This window comes from Amborella trichopoda, chromosome 10, assembly GCF_054954075.1.
Source record: "Amborella trichopoda isolate Santa Cruz 75 chromosome 10, AtrichopodaSantaCruz75HAP2 v2.0, whole genome shotgun sequence".
Lineage (NCBI taxonomy): Eukaryota > Viridiplantae > Streptophyta > Magnoliopsida > Amborellales > Amborellaceae > Amborella > Amborella trichopoda.
The window spans coordinates 43,360,976-43,378,550 of NC_142345.1; the positions used below are offsets into that span (position 1 = coordinate 43,360,976).

Here is a 17,575-nt window from a genome sequence, read left to right on the forward strand (position 1 = left end):
ATTTTTTTTTTGTTTTTTTCTGGTTTGTTGTGGACAATGTTCAAAACTTGTATTAATAACGAAAAAAAAATTATAATAAGGAGCCTCTTTCTCTATCCCAATGAAACAAAGACAATAGGGAAAAATAATCCCACCCTTAACAAAGTGTCTGCAATTTTCTCTCTCTTCAAAGGTTCTGCACTGCTTGTTCCTCTGTTGTTCAGAGAAGAAGAGATTCAGACCCGATGAGAGCGAGGGGAGAGATAGAGAGGCGAATTCAATGTTGCTACCAAATGAAAACGGATGGTGGTTTGGAAGAGGCACTCTCTCGCTTTGAAGGTATGCTCAAGTCCTCACTCAAATCCTCTCTTTCAACCTGCAATCTCTTGTTGGGGTCCTTCGAGAGACCAGGCCAGGCTTCCTCTTTCTAGAAAACCATGGTGGCAGCTGGAATTTCACCTGATATTCAAATCTTGCACACATTGTTGAGGTGTTTTGCCAATTCCAGAGGACCCATTTTGAGCTTGGGGTGGTTATTGGTCTCATTCAGAAGCTTGGTTACCCTCTCTCTGTCTTCCTATTGAATATGGTGATGGAAGGACAGTGCAAGGAGGGGCAGTCGGGAGGGCGATGGAGCTCTTCTATGGCATGGAGAAGCACTAGCTTTCACCTGATTTCGTTATATTTAGCACTCTGATCAACGGGCTCTGCAAAGCCCATAAGGTGGAAGAGGCCATGGCTATGCTCAAAGTGATGGGAAAGAAAGGATGTCAACCAAAGGTGGTGACGTATACCGTACCCACGGATGGTCTTTGCAAAGGGGGAATGACAGAAGAGGCAATGCCCTTGTTAGAGGAGATGTATGGCAATGGCTTGAAGCCGGATGTCTTTACATTTAACATTTTGATCAGTGGACTTTGCAAAGCTGATAAGGTGGAAGAAGCCCTGGATTTGTACAAAGAAATGGGGAAGATAGGCTGTCAACCAGATGTTGTCACATATAGCACTCTCATTGATGGCCTTTGCAAGGGTGGGAGAATAGAGGAGGCAATGTATTTGTTAGTGGAGATGTATCACAATGGTTTGATACCAAATGTTGTCAAATATAGTACTCTTATCAATGTGCTATGCAAAATAAATAAGGTGGAAGAAGCCTTGACTTTACTGAGAGAAATTGGGAAGATGGGACGTCAACCAAATGTTGCCATGTATAACACACTCATTAATGGCTTTTGCAAGGGTAGGAGAATAGAGGATGCAATGTCTTTGTTGGGAGAGATGTATCGCAATGAATTGAACCCAAGTGTTGTTACATATAGCACTCTTATCAATGCTCTCTGCAAAATAAATAAGGTAGAAGAAGCCTTGGTTTTAATCAAAGAAATGGGGAAGATGGAATGTCAACCAAATGTTGTCACGTATAACACATTCATTGATGGCCTTTGCAAGGGTGGGAGAATAGAGAATGCAATGTCTTTGTTGGGATAGATGTATCACAATAGCTTGAACCTAGATGTTATCACATATGGCACTCTTATCAATGCGCTATGCAAAATAAATAAGGTAGACAAAGCCCTGGCTTTGTACAAAGAAATGGGAAAGATGGGATGTCAACCAGATGTTGTTACATATAACACTCTCATTAATGGTCTTTGCAAGGGTGGGAGAATAGAGGAGGCAATGTATTTGTTGGTGGAGATGTATCACCATGGCTTGAAACCAAATGTTGTCACATATAACACTCTTATCAATGTGCTATACAAAATAAATAAGGTGGAAGAAGCCTCGGCTTTATTCAGAGAAATGGGGAAGATGGGATGTCAACCAGATGTTGTCACCAATAGCACACTCATTGATGGCCTTTGCAAGGGTGGGAGAATCGAGGATGCAATGTCTTTGTTGGGAGAGATGCCTGACAGCTTGAACCCAAATGTTGTCACATATAACACTCTTATCAATGTGCTCTGCAATAAATAAGGTAGAAGAAGCATTGGCTTTAATTAAAGAAATGGGGAAGATGGGACGTCAACCAAATGTTGTCACGTATAGCACACTCATTGATGGCCTTTGCAAGGGTGGGAGAATAGAGGATGTACTGTCTTTGTTGGGAGAGATGTATAACAATGGCTTGAACCCAAATGTTATCACATATAGCACTCTTATCGATGCGCTATGCAAAATAAATAAGGTAGAAGAAACCTTGGCTTTACTAAGAGAAATGGGGAAGATGGGATGCCAACCAAATGTTGTCACATACAACACACTCACTGATGGCATTTGCATGGGTGGGAGAACAGAGGAAGCAATGTTGTTGTTGGAGGAGATGCATCACAATGGCTTGAAACCAAATGTTGTCACATATAGCACTTTTATCAATACGCTATGCAAAATAACTAAGGTGGAAGAAGCCTTGGATTTATTTAGAGAAATGGGTAAGATGGGATGTCAACCAAATGTTGTCATGTATAACACACTCATTGATGGCCTTTGCAAGGGTGGGAGAATCGAGGATGCAATGTCTTTGTTGGAAGAGATGTATTGCAATGGCTTGAACCCAAATGTTGTCACATATAACACTCTTATCAATGCGCTCTGTAAAATCAATAAGCTAGAAATGGAGAAGATAAGGTGTCAACCAAATGTTGTCATGTATACTACTCCGATAGATGGTCTTTGCCAGGATGGGAGAACAAAAGAGACATTGGCATTGTTTGAAGAGATGCACCACAATGGCCTAAATCCAAATGTTGTCATTTATATTGCCTTTATAAGTATGCTATGTAAAAGAAATAAGGTGAAAGTAAACTTGGCTTTGTATAAAGAAATGGAGAATAAATGATGTCAACCAGATGCCGTCACATATAATACATTGATAAAACATGAACTTACTGGGAGTGTGGTCCCTCGTGGGCGATACTAAGCAAATAACATTTGCTGATACTGAATTGAGCTTTACAAACTAGGCCAGTCGGTTGAGAAAACCTATGTTACTTGAGCATAAAAACTATCCGATAAGGATTCTAATAGGCCATACCTTAATGAGGTCGAAGTATGTCCGGATGAGTGAGCCAAGGGACTGTGTGACCCTTGTGTATGATGGTGGCTTTAAGAGACGGGGGCCAAAGCCTCATCCATGTATCATCACACGACATGCATATATTATAGTCGTTTTGGGAAAGCGAACTACCTTTCAGGGTAAAGCTTATACATGTGCAAGAGATACCCTTATGCACCATAGGATCTGTGGTCGCATCAGGTCCAGTTGACCTTGATATGTCTCTAGGGTAGAACCTAAAACCTACAAACTGGGATTACGACTCCTTGGCTCATCGACCAGACTTTGATGATGCACTAATGAGCCCTGCATGGACTGTGGGTCATGAGAAACACTAGATCGGTTTGATAAAGTAAGTCTGGACCGTAGTCCATAGTTGAAGGTGGAGTGCCATAGTGTTTATTGATTTAATTTCTAGATCATATGGATCATTTTCCAATCTAATGAATTTAATTATGTATGTTTTATGATATATATGATTTTAAAATTATTATTTGAATTTTTCTAGATCTCTAGATATTTTATTTATCAAATTTGGATTTATAAAAACAGAGATATTGGTTTTACATAGATTTAAATATTCAAATAAATTCTAAAATTCTTTTATTGAGTTTTAAAAATATTTAAACTTGCATGGGGGCCCATTGTGTAAATGGGCCTACCATGGCCTAGATAGTGGGCCCATGAGATCCTCTCATGGGTGGCACGCCCCGCCCATTTAGGGGCTTTCTATTTTGTTGTGATAAGAGACTTTGGCTGGAAGGCCAAGTTGTTGTGTGTTTTGGAAAGCTATTGGGTTGAGGAAGCTTTGAATGGATTTTTGAAAAGCATGAGAAGGCTAGTGCATTATTTTGCTATGCACAATATTATATTTGACATTATTTTATTTAATTTTTATTGATGGGAAGATGATTTAGGAAAAAGGGATAAAGGTTTTAGCAACTTCCATGATGTTGATGGCCCATATATAAAATGGAGGGCTTAAATCTCTCACCCCGCAAGTCACCTAAGATCAATGGTTCATATTCAATCTCAAAAGAAGATGCAAGCTATGGAAAACTCTAAGAAACTATAATCCTATTTTTGCACTATAAATAAGAGGATCCCTTGCCCATAAATCTCTACACCAAAATCTCTCTCCTCTCTCTCTTTGGTAACTATAAGAGGCACGTCCCAACCCTAAAAGTTATCTCTCTTTCTCTAGGTTGACTTAAGGGGCACCCCCCACCTAGATCATTTTATCTCTCTCTCTTCTTCCCTTGATGATTTAAAGGGTTGGGTAGTAGTAAGTATATGCTATCTCACTTAAACTAGGTCTTGTGGATTTGTACTTAAGTTTGAGTTTTGTGATCAAGAGGAGTTCATAGTTCTATTGGAAGGGCTTGGCGTAAACTTGCTTTTTTGGTTGAGATTGAAGGTTGATCGTTGACCCTGTGCCATTGGATGGTGGTGACTTGGTGTGGACTATAATAAGCCCGGTTGTGGCATTCTCTTTTTATTTCTTGCTATATTTAATTATATTATCTTTATAGTCCCAAGCATAAGGAGTTGTGGTTATTTTTTTTGATTAAATAAAATTAGTTCAGTGGCATCAAGTTTTAAGATCTTAAATTTGTTGGTTTTATTTTCTTTGAAGCAAGAGTTATTGTAATAAAACTACTTATAAGTGATCTTTGTCAAAAGAAAAAGGGTGAAAATATATATATATATATATATTCTCCGACAAGATCACACTAGTATTTCTTTCAAGGAGAGCAGAGGAAGTGATGTCGTTGTTGGAGGAAATGCATCACAATGGCTTGAACCCAGATGTGTTCACTTATGGCACTCTTATGAGTGTGTTATGCAAAAGAAACAAGGTGGAAGAAGCCTTGGAGTTGCAAAAAGAAATGGGGAAGAGAGGATGTCAACCGGATTTTGTCACTTATAACACACTCATCAATGGTCTTTATGACGATGGGAGAATAGAGGAAGCAATGTCTTTGTTGGCGGATACGTATCATAATGGCTTGAAGCCCGATGTTGTAATGTATGACACTCTTCTAAATGTGCCATGCAAAAGAAATTAGGTGCAAGATGCCTTGGCTCTAGAAATATCAATTGAGAAGATAGGGTATCACCTGAGTCTGTCATGTACAATATCCTGATAGATGGGCTTTTGCAAGGTGGGAGAACCAAGGAGGCAATGTCTTTGTTAGAGGAGATGTATCACAATGGCTTAAACCCAAATGTCATTACATTTTCGGACTTTGGTAGATGGCTTTGAAATACCAACATATTAGAAGATGTGAGGCATACTTGGAGGGAGTCAAACCAGGAAGTGGACGCTTTAGCTAAGGAGGCGGATGCCCAACTAGGCTCTTAGGTTCTTCGTTTTGGATCAGCTTCTTTTTTGGCTGTTGCGTTGATTCCACTTCTATGTAACTCTTAAAAAGATGACTTTTTGATTCTGTGTTTTTTCTCCCCCGGGTTTTCTTTTAGATGGAGCTTCCGCCTTGTGGATGGCCTATGTTTCTCGGTCGGTTGTACTTTCTTCTCCCATATATTAAAGATTAACATTATCAAAAAAAAAAAGAAGATGCCTTGGCATTGCACAAGGAAATGGGGAAGATAGGGTGTCTACCAGATGTCATCACGTTTATTTCCATGACAAATGATCTTTGTGAGGATGGGAGAACAGAAGAGACAATGGCATTGTTAGAATAGATTTTCTACAATGTACTCAACCTGAATGCACATATACCTCTCTTACAAGTATGCTATATGAAAGCCAATGGTGTTGAAGGAGCCTTAGGATTATGCCAAGAACTGAGGAAGTAAGGTTGTCGGCCTGTTATTATCACATTTAACTCTCTCATGGATGATCTTTGCAGGGACAAATAGAGGAGGCGGTGTCTTTGTTGGAAAAGATGAACTCTAATGGTTTAAACCCAAATGTTTCCACGACCCTTATTTTTTGGGTGAATCAGTGCGGAATTGGGCCCCTACCTGTTTTATTAGAAAAGAATGAAATATCGTACAATGGAGATCATTTTAAAACCCTATCAAGGGGGACACAAGCAACATCGTATGAAAGTAGGAGAAGCAAAAAATCTGTTACCTCCATACTGTAGCCTTTGAAAGGGTGATTACCATATATAGCTCTCTTATATATGTCCCATGCAAATCTAAAAATGTGTAACAATCCTTGATCTTTTCAAGGAACTGCGAAAGAGATGTTTCTATCCTATTATTATTACGTATAACAAGCTCATAGATGGGTTCTGCAAGATGCGTAAGGTGGATGAAGCAATGAGTGTCTACCATGAAATGATCAATTTGGAGTTCGAGCCAGATTCCGTTATTTATGGTATCTTAATAAAGGGGCTGAGCAAAACTTGTGAGGTTGAGGCTGCTAAAAGTCTTCTATATGGAATGCAAAAGTTTAGGTTGGTTCCCCTCAGGCTACTTGTATACATTGCTGGATTCATTCTGTAAAAATGGTGATTCAAAGGATGCTATAAGTTTGTTTTGACCAATGTTTTACAAGTTAGGCAAGTTGACTCGGACTTGCCTGTGTTACTCTTGGCTGGTTGCCTGGTCCTAGTACCTGCCAAACTTGGGGGTATGTGATATTATAATTGATTTAATCTTTGATTAAATCAGTTATAAATGACTTGTATTAGCTTTCTTTATGCTTTTTTGGTACTTTTTTTTCTTATTTTTTCTACATTTTCTCATTTATCTTAGAAAATGGTATTTAATCAGTTTTATTTTTTACTTTTGAAAACTTATTCTCGTCTTTTACATACATTTTCTTTTGTTTATTTATTTATTCATTTTTTCTGATTTTAACAAATTTTAGGGTTTCTAAAAACATTCTTTTTTTTGGGCTATTTTTTTTACGGCTCGGACTCAGACGAGTCAGCTTGGACTGGAATTATTAACTCAGCCAGGTCGGAGGCTGAGTTCCCTGGTTGAGCCGAGTAAAAAGACATCTGTTTCAAGTGATAAATGAAGGTTCTTGCAAACCTAATGTTTTCACCTTCAATATCCGTATTGATGGCTCCAGTAAAGCAGTAAGCATCAAGTAGCAAAGGAATTGCATACAGTAAGCATCAAGTAGCAAAGGAATTGCATAAAGATATGATCCAAAGAGGTATCATTCCTAATATGATAACCTATTCTGTAGTAATAGATATGTTTTGCAAGGCAGGACAAATGGATGAGCATAAGGATTGCTCGAGGGAATGATTGCAAAAGGTTATTCACTAGATGCTATGATATAGGGGGGGAGTTCTAAGTTCATGCCATTGATCCATCAAATAGCATGTAAAGGCAATGTACTTGATGAGCAATTCATAGTGACAATCTTGGATTGTCTTTTGTGTGATGGTAGGTTTTCAAAGTGTACAGAATCACTTTCAAAATTAACTTGAGCCAAAGGAAAACCGATATCTCATGCAATTACTTATTAAGGAAACTCCAGAAGTTGCATCCCAAATAGGAGGAGAAACTGTTCAAACATGGCTGACAGGTGCTATTTGTTAGCATTAATGAATTGCTATGGATTGTTTGTGGGTAACCAATTCCGTTGAAAGCTTCTAATCTCCTCTTGGTCTATATTTAAGTTATTATGATTTCAAATCTAGTTTTTGTCGATATAATTAAGATTTCTTTGCCCTCTATTTCTATAATTGTGTGCATAAATGGGGTCCACAAGATGAAAACATGCAAAACTATGGTGTATCAGCTTTTCAAAACTTCTTTGTTATTTTGATAATTCTACTTTTCAAAGGATTTTAAAGTAACCCAACAAGAAATCTTAGATGGGAGATACAGTTGGAAACACAGTAGCAAAACTTTCAAGATTGGCGAGCCTTACCCTTTTCAAGGGATATTAGTTTGCGGGGGAGTCCTTTGAAATGTTTGTTGTAGGTTGCCTAGAAAATAACCATGGACCTAATATTGTCAAACAGGGATGTCGGTGAGGACCTTTCTCCATCGAAAATCCTACTGTTTTTCTCAGCCATATGACCCAGATGGTAGCCGCCACTGATGCCCACAAAAGGATGCTAGCTTTGGGCCAGGGAAAAGGGTGGAGGGAGCTGAAGAGGAGGACCTTCTTTCAAGGTTGGCAAGCCTTGCCCTTTTCATGACAGGTCCGCATTACCCGGGCCTCCCTTTGGAGACCACCAAATCCAGGGCAGACCAAGCTGAACTTTGACGGTTGCTCCTTGGGCAACCCTGGCCCCTCAGGAATTGATGGCTTACTTAGGGACCATGGGTTCATATACTCGCCTCCTTCTCCAAAAGCATGAGACACTAGGACTCCCATACAGCAGAGGCCCTCACTCTCCTTGAAGGCATCAGATTGTTTAGTCCCTTGTGGAGCCTTTAGTTAGTGGTAGGGGGGACTCCAAGAATGTTATATGATGGGGCCTCTTGCTCCTCTCCACGCCCTTGGTCACTTGCCCACATTTTTTATGAAATTGCGCACATTTGCTGGGATATGGATGTCTCTTGGAAGCATCTGGTGCGAGACTAACCAAGAAGCTGACACTCTCGCTAAGGAGGCTACTTCAACAGCGCAGTTTGACCCGAGCCTCTCTACTTGGCTCTTACACTGGGAGGATTTTTCCTACCTAGATTTGATGCCCATTTAGGGGTTGCCTTTTTACTTTCGTATATAGCTCCCAACCTGTGGGAAGTTTATTTTTTTGTAGAGCTCCCAGCATGTGGGAAGCCTATTTTTTCAATCAATTGTACTTCTCTCTACTTAATAGAATAGAACTGTTAACACTTTCAAAAGAAAAAAAATTCTAGCATCTCTTGGTCAATTGATAGAGTCTTAATGATCCAACATTAACAACGTGTATAGTTCTTACTTCTTAGATGCAGCTAAGTCTGGTGTACCAGGTGATCTGAGCATTACATTCCTTCACCATTTGTTGTATATCTCTATGGCTACTTTTGATGAGCATACTCCTCATAATCTTCCTCAGTTACTGACTAACCCCTAGTTCTCTTACAAGAGAGCACATGGCTGCAAGGGCTTTCTGTGACAATTACATTCTCTCACAGGCAAATAGGGCATTACATTTTCTTGGCATTGTATTGGAGTTGTCACTACATATTACTTTTAAAAAGAATACTCGATATTAATTTCCAAACATAAAAAGATAATACTCCCTATTATTTTCCCTCAGATGCTTATCTGGTCTCATTTCTATTGGAGAGTGTGTTTCCAAATCCTTCCACTTTGATGGCTGTGGCTGTAAACAGAAAACCCTTCCTCTATGATGGCTCATATTGATTGAGTGCTGAAACTGGCAGTCCAAGGACCTCTTTTGCCAATCTTGTGCGTACAATATCTAGCTCTTTCACCATTGGCCTACTCGTAGTTGTTAAGATTGGAACGGACTGGTGGCTTGACGGGTTGGACCATCGATTAGTGCCTTGGCCAGTTTTGCCAAAGTAAAAACCATGTTTGGTAAAAACCTGTCAAAACTAGTGTTCGACCAACTTGAAAATTTGGGTTCAACTAGCTCACAAAGTTGGGCAAAGTCTTTATTTATATTCTATAGTTGAAAATCCATATTTATTTTTATATATTAGTATCCAGTCAAACTTGTTCAACCAGCTTTAAGAATGATTTTAATTGGACTAGTCCCCTCCTCGGTTTGGTCGCCAATCTGATCCTAATAACACTGCTTCTACTTGTTATCACAACATTAGAAATATGTCATAATAATTCGACATTATTTTGTGAAGAATATTTTTCAATGCTCTAATTTAAAATATTTTTTAAATAATTTTGTGAAATGATTTTCGAATAATTTTCTCCCCAAATGTCTTTTATGAAATAAGATTTTTATGAGTAAAGTTAATAGTTTTGTAAATTTGGACTAGGTAAGTCTTTTAAAAGAAAAGGACTAGATTTGCTAAATGCCATGGCATATACAGCTTGAGATGCCCATTTGTGTGCTCGGCCGGACATATATGTGATGCATGCACATCTAATTGGTATTTTGTGATACAGAAGAGAACCTAAAAGAGATGTGCCGAAATCCGCCAAGAAAAAGAAAAAGGAAAATAAAGATGGCTATGAATTTGGTAGAATAAAAGTTTGTTTGAAGACTCCAAAAAGATACCAAAAGAAAGAACTACAAATGAAGCTTGGGAGAAATTTATGTAGAGAAAAAGGAAATTTCGAAAACCAAAGTGAGATTTGGCTCAGTGCTTACGAGACTGATAACAAAGCTTATCTTTTCATCACCTCTCATTTAACCTGGGTTGGATGCAGTCGAGTGCCGAAAAATGGAGGAGTAGTGAAATTTGTGTACCAATGAGTTAAAGCATTGCACATAAATGTCGTAACTCATTAAAACAAAATCAGTTACAACACCCATGAAGAAATGAAGCAAAGGAGCAGCACCATTTTATGCGGAAGAAAAGGCAGTGCCGCATCGGCATCCTCAATTGGATGCAGGTAAAACAATGAAAATGAAATTTCAATTTTGAGATGCTCCCTGCTAGAGTGAATATTAGTATCTCCCAAGTGGATAGTTTGTTGTTTCCAATATGTCTGTCTGATTATCCTGAACTATCTTTGCCTCCAGATGTAAATTTGGTGTCCAAGATGGCTACAAATGGGGAACACAGGATATTGTCATTTGAAGGCTACATTATCAACATGCCATAGCAAATATGACAATGGTTTGCACTTGTATTATAGGTATGCTGTCTTCTTTATTGCTGCCAATGATAATGTTACGAGGACTTCTTATTTTGCAGACTGTTTCAGAGATGCATTAGTTACAGTAGTTGGTCCATATTGTTGGCTGACCTCTATGAAAACCTCATCAGTCCTTGCTTTGAACCAGATAAGAATATTGGCTTCATATACAATTTTTATTTTTCTCTTCAGTCTCTGGGGTTTCTCAATTGAGATTGTTTTGGCAAATGTTAGACTCACCAATAGAGTTTTCACTGGTAGCAGTTAATCTCTCTGTGAGTACTCAATGAAGAACACAGTTTATTAGGTTGGTTACAGATATCCCAGTTCTTTACATTTTTGTATTAAAAGTCAGGCATGCTAATTATTTTTTCCTTAATATAGGAGTCAAATGCAATGCAAGAGACATTTGTTGAAAGAAAGAGTTTCTTGTTTCCATCATAACCTGTTTTTTTTGCTTAGAATAAGATGAGCTCTTGCCTGATTTTTTTATGTTGAATAAAATGAGCTCTTGCAAATGCCATTCATGAGTTTGATCCTGATTTATTTTTATTTTGTTTCAATTGTTAACAGCCATCAAGTTGTTCCATAGGAAAAATTGGCATGTGGAATTCTTCAAATTTTGATGGAAATGACTGAATGCAGATTACCAGAAAAAAAGAATTTGTCATCTTCCAGTTTGCAGAAAATTGGTTTTATGAGATCACTCCAGAAAATAGAGGAGATATAGCAAGATAGGAGGCTTGAAAATGGATGGGGAAGAATGGCAGGGCATTAAATCTTCCAACTTAAGCTTCAGGCCATAGGTATTGTATCTAACCCATTCATTACAATAAGTTCCAAATGGGATTCAGGTCGCAACTGAATGCTTGAAGGTAAAAATATGAGAAATGAGAGCTAAGAAAGCAAGTACAAACATGGTTTGATGACTTTCACAGGATGTTCACAAGGAACATAGGTACATTAGATGCAAATCAAGACATAATTGTTGAATGAAATTATGGTTTCACCCTATTGTTGATGTAAAGAGATTCAGAAAGTGTTTTCTTTTATTTTCTTTTTTGGCTTAAGCAGATTCTCGGAGTGAAAGAAGCTGACGGTTTAAAATATCTGGGAGTCAGTCACAGTGATTATCGAGTCCGCGGCGAGTCTCATAGAACTCAAAAGAGTTTCACGACTCAAAATAACTCGTCTAAATTTTTATCAAATTCATCAGTGAACACCCTAGTACCAAACCGATTGAATCTTAAATATGGTTGGCACATAGAGTGCTGATATGTACTCTGGATTTGCCACAAGGTGGGTGGGGGATCAACACTTTGTAAGCATGAATCACATCCGAAATGTGGGGTGGCGCTCCAAGTGCCAAGGTTATTCTGACCTAGAGGCAATTTTGGAAAAATAGAAAAAAAGGGGAAAAAAGAGACGTGCGGAAAATGTAAAAACTAAGTCATAAATTTTAAATGAGATATTTACAAATTTCCTTTTATTTTTACCAAAATATATATATCAAATATAGCAAAAACTAGATTAATAGAATATGGTTATGGTGTCAACCCTAAATAATCAAAAGCGTGCCTCCAAATTTAGTTGATTGATGTAGTTTTAGTATGGGAATTTTTTATAGTGGGCGAAAATATATTTTCAGCCCTAATTGGTGTGTATCTATAAATGCTTTAAGTCTTAAAAATCGACAGTCTAGATATTACATTAAAAGATGCACCGGTTTTAGTAATTGAAAATTTCACTTATTTGGAACCATATATTTAGACGTCAAGATGATCAATTCTACATTGGAGGGTTGATGCCTTATACAAAATACCACGAAAAAGAAATGCCCGATTCTTTCTCTTTAAAAAAAACCCTAAATACCAAGAAAATAGTTTATATAAGGTGTCACCTAAAAAATTCAACTCGTAAGGTTGTTCTAGCATTAAAAAAAAAAAAAAACTCTATAATTAATCATCTCAACCTTAAAATGTATGTATCGATTATGAAAAAGATATTTTTAAGTTTTAAAATAAGTGTACCTTATAATATAATAAAGGTGTGGTTTGTATAGAGCCGAGGCTCTATACAATTGAATTAGAGCCCATGTTTTCAATTAAGAAATTTTTTATGATAGCCTTAAAATATATTATCTAGACCGTCTATTTTCTAAATTTTTTAGATCTGTCCTATTTATATTTAGATGTACACCTGATTGATTGTTTGATGGTGACACCTTATACAAACGCACCAAAATACTAAAGCTCGAACTCCATTGTCTGGAGGCGGACCATAACCATAAAAGCCGGTTCAGGAATTCTCTCAGTTAAGTTTGAACATCCCACTGATTCCCTCTCCCCATGCTCCTCGCGTGCAAAGCCCAAAACTCAAAACAGAGAAGATAATAGTTTCTCTCTCTACTCTGGTGAACCCTCCCTCTCTTTCTCTCTAAGCCCAAGCCCAAGCCCCAGCCCAAGCCCTCTCTCTCTAAGCCCAAGCCATCTTATTTGTATTCACAATAGTGCTATATGCGACAATATTTGGTTTCCACCCATTGTGAAACATCTCCTCCAAATAGTATCAAAAAATGTGGTTTCAATAATGAAAATCTTTGTGATAGCCTTAAAATATATTTTTATCTTTAATTATAAAATTTAAAGCTTAAAAAATTGTGTCGATCGAACAAATCTATGAATACTTGAAAATCTTGAAAATTGACGGTCCAAAATGCATTACAAGATGCACTATTTTCAAAACTTGAAATCCATTTTTTTTCTCATGTCCATGCATCTTGATGATCAATTTGAAGATATTTGAGCATCAAAACAACCTCTTATTATGAAATTTTTGAGGTGGGCTCTAATTTGATTGTTTAGAGCCTCAGCTCTATATAAACTTTTTACTGCATTAAAAGATCCACCGTTTTTAGCAATCGAAAATTTCATTTATTTAGAACCATGTATTTAGACGTGAAGATGACCAATTGGAAGGTTTTCTAGCATTGAAACGACTCTTTTTTATGGGTTTTTGAGTAGTCTTGTTTCTAAAGTGGAATACCACAAAAAAAAAAAAAAAAGGGGAAGCCCAACTTGAAAAAAAAAAAAAAAACCCCCTAAATGCTGAAGAAAAATATATATAAGGTGTCACTTCAAAATTCCAACCTATATTGCTTTTTCTGAATGACTGGTAAAATTTCTGTAAGACTCCAAGGACATGTTTGTTTGGTGGAAGGATCAGCTTGAGTAATGGAAGATGCGCTGCAAATTTTTTTCCCAATTTTGGAACAACCATTAAAAATGGGAGAAGAAATGGAATCCACCTTTTCTATGCCCTTTGGAAGGTTTAGCTTCCAAACAAACAAACCCCAAATCTAGGAGATTTGTGAACTTTTCTTCCTAGCAATTAACCTTAAAAAGAAAATACTAAATTCAAATTACATTATGCTTGTACTAGAGAAAATTAACATCTCAAGATTGAATAGAAACCATCAAATTCTTGAAAGATGATATCCAAGTGTCGATGAACAAAATTCAAAATCAACTTTAAAATAAATAAATAAACAAACAAGACACCAAGTTCTGCTAAGGTGGATCGCAAAATTTCAAATCGAAAAAATCCTCCGAAGTAACGCTTTCACCCTAGAGTGTAAGTTACAGCTCCCAAGAGAGCATGGTATACACACTCCTAATAAACTGGTTTGTTTGCACCATCGTCGTCAAAACCTTTTTTCAACTAATTAGAATTGACTTCACAAATCCTAGTCCGACATTTTACTCTATTAAAGGTCGTACTTTTAGGATGCGTTTATTTTTCTTAAATATATTGTTTGGAAAGTTCAATGTTTTGTTCTGAAAAGTTTAAATAAGTTCTAAGTACTGTGCTTGATAACCTGCTGAAATATTAAGAAAGTTATAAGTACTGTGTTTGATAACATGTACATAGTAGCCATATAAATAAAAATATATAACATATAATATAGTATAATATAATATATTTTATTAATGTATATTTATATCATATATAACATATAATATAATATTTATTATAATGCAATTTAAGATATTTATATATTATATATAGTATAATATAAGATATTTGTATCTTATGCATATAATATTATATTAATATTTATTACATATAATATAAATATATTATATATATAATATAATATAATATAATATAATATATTTATATAATATAATATATAATATTATATTATTATATTATATAATAAATATATATTATATTTATATTTTAATATAAATATTATATATAATATTTAGTATAATATAAATATATATTATATACTAGTACATATATTATATTTATATATAATATCATATGTTATAATTTTATAATATATTTATATATGATATTATATATAATATATTTATATATTATATATAATATATTTATATATTATATACTATACAATATAAATTATATTAATAAAATAAATATATAATATAGCGTAATATTATATTATATTATATCATATTAATAATACTAATGTTATATATTTATATTATGCATAGTGAATAGTGATCAACAAAAAAGTTATGAAAGATTAAGTTCCTACCCCCTTTAGGAACTTAATCTTTCACTTTTTTACCAAGGAATGAGGACTTTTGTTGAAAGATTAGTTTCTAAACTTTTTATGAAAAGTGTGAAACAAAACGTTTTCAAAATCTGAAAGAATAATTTATGACAAAATACTTTCATAAAAACAAACATGTCATTAGTGAGGTCATAAGCCCCTATACTTTTTCTCACTACTTTCAACCATGTCCTTTTAGGCTATCATTTAATTTTTTTCAGCCTTCTATTTGAACTAACTCGCACATCATAATAAGTGTTGTACTAGGTCTGTGCTTCACCTAAATCTACTTTCTCTCATCTTATTGTCTTTTGGTGTTAAACTTAAATTTTTTTCAAATGTATTCATTTCAAATTCTATCTGTATTGCCACTTATCTATCTCAACAATATAACATGAATGTTCGATTCATTTGATTGGAGGGTGATATTTGCATAATCATGTTGTGATCACGATGATATGGATCATTCTATAATGTTCAATAAATAATGTTGCCCCCCGAGAGGATATGATGGATGGAAGCTAAAAGCAATATAAAATCACAAGGGAAGCTCATTGTTTGCCACCTAAAATGGTGGAAACCTATGCCATGTATGCACATAAACGTGTATTAGAGTAGTCTACACAAATATCGGAACAAAAAATAGGGAAAATTATAGATACTCCTGAAAATGAATTTTGTAGGCATTCTACCTTCTAGTAATTTTAATGTCACATTTTAAATACAATCGCTATTTTTTCTTGCTTTTATCTCTCAGTTAAAAAGTAAATCATATATCTCTCTCTTTGTCTCTCTCTACTCGCACTCTCTCTTTGTCTCTCTACCAACCCTCTCTCTCTCTCTATCCGCCCTCCCGCTTCAGAAACCTATGATTGGTCTAGCACAAAGATGTACCTGGCTGGTCATAGGCTTCTGAAAATCCAAAGGACCCATAAAGAAGTCCGACACAGTTTTATATCAGACTATCTTATGGGGCTTTTGCATTTTCAGGAGCATGTGACCCGTCTGACACAAGCATAATTTTGTGTCGGACCGAAAAAATTATGTGGGATCGAAATTGTTTTGCAGTCTGACACAAAAATGTGCCAGACAGTGAGTGAGTAGAGAGACAAAGAGAGAGAGATCATTTAGTTTAGTATTTAAATAGTTTACTTTTTGACTAGGGTGAAAGCAATAAAAAACTGTGCCTGGGTTTAAAGTGTGATACTAAAAGTAATAGGGCAGAATGTTTACAAAATTTATTTTGAGGTATTTATAATTTTCTCTAAACAATATATCAAATTCATAAGTAGTCATTCAGACACACATTTCCATACATTATTGCGTGTTTGATAACAGGAAGCAAGAACATGAATTGGAAATTGGAAGTTACTGAAGAACTAGAAATTAGAAGTTATTTAAAAAGTTCATGGTTCCTGTGTTGGATAACCTCTCTGGGAAGTTAAGAAGTTCATAGTTTATTTGTTTGATAACTCCTGGAATATATGGTAAATATCTTATATTTATATTTACATCGATAATAATTTAAATAGAAATATATAATATTTATAACTTACTATAATATATAATATAGTGTATTTTTTAAAATTTTATTGTATAATATATAATATTATATTACATAAATGTATAATATATATATAACACAATAATGTATTTTTTATTTTATTATATAATATATAATATATATTATATTACATAAATGCATAATATATATATATATATATATATATATATATATAACATAATAATGTATTTTTCATTTATTATATAATATAATATATATTTATATAAAATAATTTAGTATATTGTACATTGTATTCTATATTTATTCTATTAATATATATTTTTATTATATAATATTATAAATATCTATTATATAAATAAATATATTATATAGTAAAATATATTATATATTATACAAAAATATATATTATATACTATACAATAAAAAATCTACATAAATCATATATAACGTAATGTAAAATATAATATAGTGTATTTTATATTTATTTTATTGATATATATTTGCATTATATAACATATATTATATAGTGAATCATTTTATTAATCTTATAATATTATAAATATCTATTTTATATATATATATATATATATATATATATATATATATATCATAGACAAAATAAAAAGTTCCCTTTTCAAGTTCTATTGTTTACCATAGAACTTTACTCAAGCCTAAAAGGTGGGAACTTCAACAATAAAAGGAAGTTCTCAAATT

General features: G+C 34.8%; 1 long non-coding RNA gene and 1 pseudogene across 1 annotated transcript; both read left to right on the plus strand.

The window, feature by feature from the left end:
- Nucleotides 1-294: 294 nt before the first annotated feature.
- LOC18447546 (uncharacterized) lies at nt 295-2,989 on the plus strand (annotated as a pseudogene).
- Nucleotides 2,990-9,449: 6,460 nt separating this feature from the next.
- On the plus strand, nt 9,450-11,778 carry LOC110008418 (uncharacterized). Its single transcript, XR_002283304.2, has 3 exons — nt 9,450-10,505; nt 10,636-10,751; nt 11,325-11,778. It is a non-coding gene; the product is annotated as an uncharacterized LOC110008418 (long non-coding RNA).
- Nucleotides 11,779-17,575: the final 5,797 nt, after the last annotated feature.